The sequence below is a fragment of the Populus euphratica genome, unplaced genomic scaffold (genome assembly GCF_000495115.2).
Source record: "Populus euphratica unplaced genomic scaffold, PopEup_1.0 scaffold110.1, whole genome shotgun sequence".
NCBI lineage: Eukaryota > Viridiplantae > Streptophyta > Magnoliopsida > Malpighiales > Salicaceae > Populus > Populus euphratica.
The window spans coordinates 156,432-162,367 of record NW_011499904.1 but is presented as its reverse complement, the minus strand read 5'-3'; the positions used below and the strand labels follow the sequence as shown (position 1 = coordinate 162,367).

At 27.3% G+C, this 5,936-nt stretch overlaps 1 pseudogene; it reads right to left on the bottom strand.

Annotated features, from left to right (window-relative positions):
- Nucleotides 1-5,015: 5,015 nt before the first annotated feature.
- Nucleotides 5,016-5,936, bottom strand: part of LOC105133285 (isoflavone 2'-hydroxylase-like) — a 10,628-nt pseudogene continuing 9,707 nt past the window's right edge.

Below are 5,936 nucleotides of genomic sequence, written 5' to 3'. Positions count from 1 at the left end.
TATATATATATATAATTAATTTTTAATATATATATATATATAAAATAAGTCATTTATATTCGATATATATATATATTAAAAATTAATTAATTATATATATATTAAAAATTAATTATATTCTATAAAACATGTAGGCCTCTTGATTATAAAATTTAAATTAACTGATAAATCAATTTAAAAATTACTTGATTTAAAACCTAAACGAGTTCAAGTTCAGGAGGAGGTGAATGTTATAAACTTGGCGTGCAGATAGAGGCATAGAGGTTGATTTTATAGCGACGGGGAGAAAACTGAGTCAGCCACGAGGTCAAGTTTGGGGTCCATGAGCACAAATTGTGGGGCATGTCAGCAAGCAAAGGAAAGCACATTGGTGGTTATGTTGAAAACGACTTCGTTTCACTCATTGCACTTTTTAAAATTTTACTGAATTTTGTTTATATTATTGCTAGTCAAGGAGAAGTTTAGTGGTACCCTGGGAATATGATAAATTTTTTTAATGTACCGAATATAAGTATGTTTTACTTGACAAAAATTTAAATTAATATTTTTTAGTGTGTTTTTATGATTGTATTAATGTTAAAAAAATTATTTTAATATATTTTAGAAAAACATATTATACCATAATAACAACCACATATTAAATCAAGGGATCTTAGGACTTAAAAGCCAATTTTTTTTAAAGACAAGATATAAGATATAATCTCTTAAAGCTAACTTTAATGTGTTAAAATAAGTCATTTATATTCGATTAGGTTGATATATATATATATAAAAATTAAAAATTAATTATATTCTATAAAACATGTAGCCCTCTTGATTATAAAATTTAGATTAACTGATGAATCAATTTAGAACTTACTTAATTTGAAATCTAAACAAGTTAAAGTTGAAAAAAAAAATACTTAAGCTAACTTATTGCAAACATGAATTGACATATAACTTGGAATAAAACTTAGCTCTTAACGCATTGAATTCTTTTTTAAAAAAATACTTAATTAAAATAATATTATTTTGATACTTTTTAAAAAATAATTAAACTAATCTGAATTAACATCATTTTTTTCTGGATTGAGTTTTAGTAAGATGAGTGTAATTGATATTGTTATAAAGGAAAACTACAAAAGTTTTCTTATGTTTTTTTAGCATGAAAAGACTGTACATACTACATTTTTATTCATTATGATTTTTAAAATATTTACCTTTCATGGCAACGAAAAAGCAATCCCCCTTATGATCAGGATACCGATCTCTGTAGGATTTATTATGCACACTTTAAGTGATGTCTATTGACAATCTAACCGGACGTGCATTAATTACTCTTTCCGGGAAACATCTCTGTAGTCTCGTGTGAACACGAGAGGTCTAAATTTCCAGAGGAGTTCTGAGGGACCAGGTTGGAAGAGCTCCTCCCCTTCGTTTCTCTCCTCTCTTTCATTTTAACGCGTGAGGAGGAGGGACCCGATCAATACAATAAATGTAAAGATACTTGCCCGGCTCTACTTTAGCATGCATACAATATATATATATATATATATATAGAGAGAGAGAGAGAGAGAGAGAGAGATTCAAAACAGGAAAGCTGTGCCTTTGGCTTTTTTATTTTTATTTTTATTGCATTTTTAAAGTATTTTTTAAAAAAATATATCAAAATAATATATATTTTTTATTTTTTAAAATTTATTTCTGACAATGACATATTAAAATAATGTAAAAATATCAAAAAATAATTTTAAATAAAAAATAAATATATTTTTTTCACACTACCGAGCACACTTTATTCAAACCCATTTGGTACGTACCCACTATGCTCGTCTTATTGTTTTCTTGCGACCTATACTGCGTGTACCATGTGAGGCTGTAAAGAGACGTGATGATAATTGGATCTTCATTTTCTAATAAAACATTACCAACTAGTCCTTTAACGTCATTTGAAAGGATGTTTTTGTTAGTGTGCGTGTGTGTGTGTATATTGTAATCAATAGCTTGTTAGAAGTGAAATTTACTTTGTTATGTATATATTTTTAATTTTTAATAAATTTTTATTTATTTCAAATATTTATTAAATATTTGATTAATGAATTTAGAATAAAAATAAAGTTTTTGGATTAAAAAAAAATTATAAAGTAAATTATAAAGTTATTATAATTATGAGATTTATATTGTATCAAAATATTATTTTTAAATTTGAATTATTAAAATTGATACGTGGGGGGAGGAAATATATGTTTTTTTAAGTTGAAGTATGATGAATACCTAGAAAAAATATGTAAATATTTGTTAGATAACATATATATTAACATGATCTATGTAAGAATTTTATATAGAGAGATCACATATATCTATAAAAAGACTCACGTAACGGTTGTGTAAATAATCTTTAAACTTGAAATCATTAAATTATCTTATATAAAAAAAATTTACTTTAATTTTACTACAGGTTGTCCTAACTAAAAAAGATAATAAATAAACAAATATTGAATGTACATTAAATTATTCATATTCATTTATCATCTTTAAGTTTAATATTTGTTTATGATTTTTTAGCTCTGAAATATTAATATATATTAGATTATAAAGAGTATTATTAAGATGATGCAGCGGTGTACTATATTTAAAAGATTATATAAAATAAAAATCTTTCTTTATTCCCCTAATATTTATTGTTCTAATTTATTCTATTTACTATTTATTGAGTATATTTCCAGCTTCTAAATATATAATTTTATAACACCATTTATATGTATACATGTAATCTATAAAATAGGTGAAGAGCATATTTAGTTATTAAAAAGGTTAAATATTGAAAAATAGAAATGAGCTTTGAATAGTAAATTGCAGTACTCTTAATTATAATCTAGACTGACTTGATGAATTCATCTTAACTCGGGATATAGATTGATGTAAAGTGAAAAGAAAATAATAAAAAAAGAGAGAATATATTAAAATAATTATTTTTAATATTAATATATTATCTGAAAGTAAAAGAAATTTGCAGGGTCTTGGTCTTCGTTTCCATGTTAACTTTGCTTTCGATATAGCGTGTGCAAAGGGATCCAGTCAGTATATACAATAAATGTAAAGAACTTTCCTGGTTCAACTTTAGCACAGGATTGACAATAACATTATCATAACCCCTTCGTCACTCCACAAAGCTTCTTTTCTTCTTTGCTTTCCACCTTCCATACTGCTTGACATGCCATGTAGGGCTGTAAAGAGATGTGGTGAATAATTCGATCTTCGTGTTATGATGATAAATTAATGGAATATTTAATTGTGTTGTAGATATTGTTTTTAAAAGTGATTTTTATTTGAAAATATATTAAAATATTTTTTTATTTTTTTTTAATTTAATTTTAAAATTAACACATCAAAATAATTTAAATACATCAAAAAAATAATTTAAAACAAGATAAAATTTAATTTTTTTTAAAAATACAGTTTGACTGGACTTTTAAATATACTCTAAATATATATGTTTTATAATTACTGTAGAGCACTCCCAAACATTTCTTAAATAGAATGCAGTTTTTTTACAATTAAAATAAATATTTATACGAAAGAACATGATTTAATTATATATATATATATATATTAAACAAATTATTTTTTTAATGGTCATGCATTTTTTCATCAAAATATTTTTTATTATTAGCATTTTTTAATTAAAATTAAAGACGATCAAATTTTTTTAATAATTTGAATAATTTAAAATAAACCGGAGAATATGTATCTTTTCAATCTAAGCTAAGTCACCTTATTAATACATTTTTATTTTTCTTGCAAAAACATATTTTTTATCGAAAGCATTATTTTTTAAATTAAAAAACTGATCATGATCTAAAAAAACAACTTTGAACCACAAAAATAATAAAAATCTTGTTTTGATATTTTGTATGTAATTGAAGGGAAAAAATAACTAATCCAAGAAAATTCTGTAAAAACAAAATAACAAAATATAAATTGTATTTCTTAATTTAATATTAATGATAGCAAATTTTTTTAAAAGAAAATTGTATATTAAGTTTATATATAATAATTAACAAGATAATTGCAAATATTATAAAAATCTTATTTGAAAACAAAGACAAAATTGAATGGTATATAATGAAATAATATTTTAAATAATTCAGGTAGTTGTTTTGAATAATATTTTATATAATGGTACAATATTTTAAATAAGATAGTTAGTTCTACCCTCGAGATTGTTTTAAACTAACCCTTTTCATCCTGATGCAGATTCGACTGGATCGTCAAACTTTGTTCTGGGTTTTACACTTTTCGCTTCAATAATTCAGGTAGTTGCTTTGATGCATTGTTCTGTATGTGCTTTTTAGAATACTTGCAAAAGTGGTAGGCAAATAATTTAGTTACTGAAATTATATTTTCGTGTAGAGTTTTTTTTTGTAAGAACAATGTTGGTGCTCTCTTTTCTTAAAATGGCATATCTGCCATAGGGAAGAACATTTTTATCATGATCTCCCTGATGCCCGTCCTAATGCATAAACTAACTTCTTCCCTTTTTGCCTATGGAAGGACTGTCTGGCTCATATCTCTTAGAAATTCCTTGTACTGGCAATTCTTCTCCAATTCATCACCATGGGGATTATTGTTTCACTGAAAGCCGCCCGAATTCTGATGAGGGTCCTGGAGGTTTGAATACCAAAGGACACCTCCTGTTGGAGGGAAGAAAGGAATGCTGCTGACCTTGGAATTGGCAATATCTTTGATCTGGGGCAAAATTACAGAGTAATGGGAATAGAATTGAAAACTCCAGGATTCTTTTGTTATCTCAATGAATTACAATTTCATGTGTACAAATGCGAGTATATGAATAAATGTTGTTGATAAAATTGTTTTAAATATATATTAATGAATGTTGTTTATATATATTCTACTACTTTCATAATATCCACAAATAATTAATAGATTTTAATTGCAGGTAAAATCAGCAACCACGAATATGTATCTGGGATCTTTCGTTGTTGATTTTTAGTAATTTTTATCAGCAATGAATTTTAGTTTTTACCAGCTGGTATGTCATATCCTCCAATGGTGCGCTAGCTCTGCTGATGACATAGGTGATGCTAGGAGTGGAACAACTGGATATAATCGCGAGTTCTCAAAGATGATATGTTGAAGGTAGATTATTTTCGAAGAATCTGATTCATCCACTAGGCGGTCTTGAACAAATTCAGTCTCCAAATCTTCTCTTGCTTTCGTTATCACATCTGGATGCTTCAACAGCTTGCAAACTGCCCACTCTAATGGTGTAGTAACAGTACTCCTTGTCCCTGCAAGCAACATAATCTGGAAAAGGAATCGTAGTAGACTTTTAGTTTTAGATACTCCATGCATGCATGCGTTAATTATAAAATCAAATTAATGAAAATTGAGAGTGATTAATTACCAGAATAAGTCCTTCAATTGTGTCGTCTGTATAGTATTCAGACTGAGCTTCCTGTAGAGTAAGCAAATGATTTATCATCGTATTTCTATCTTTTTCACGTCGATGCTCATCGATTAGTTAGCCCTTGCTAGGTCGAATCCATTCTCTTGCTGAGACCAAAGCAATTCTTCACAAACCCATTATAATCAACAGACTGGAAAGAAGGAAACACATCAGCTAGATTTGTCAACCCACCAACACACCAAGATCAGAATACTTTTCATGGTCTCTCTTTAAACTTGTTTGCCTCCTCAGAGTGCTATATATATTCACTTCTTCAGTAACATAATACCGCTTCCCCGCAAACATTAAGTTTGTTAACATAGACCTTAACTGCTCTACCTTTGCAAAACCCCGGCTAGAAACTTGGTGAATTCTGCATGCTAATCGCTTGATTTCGTCTCTTCGGATGCCCGAAAAAAGAGTTGATGCGAGATGATTAGAAGACTCCAAGTGCACATATGCGGCGAAGGTTGCCCCAGTTATAGCT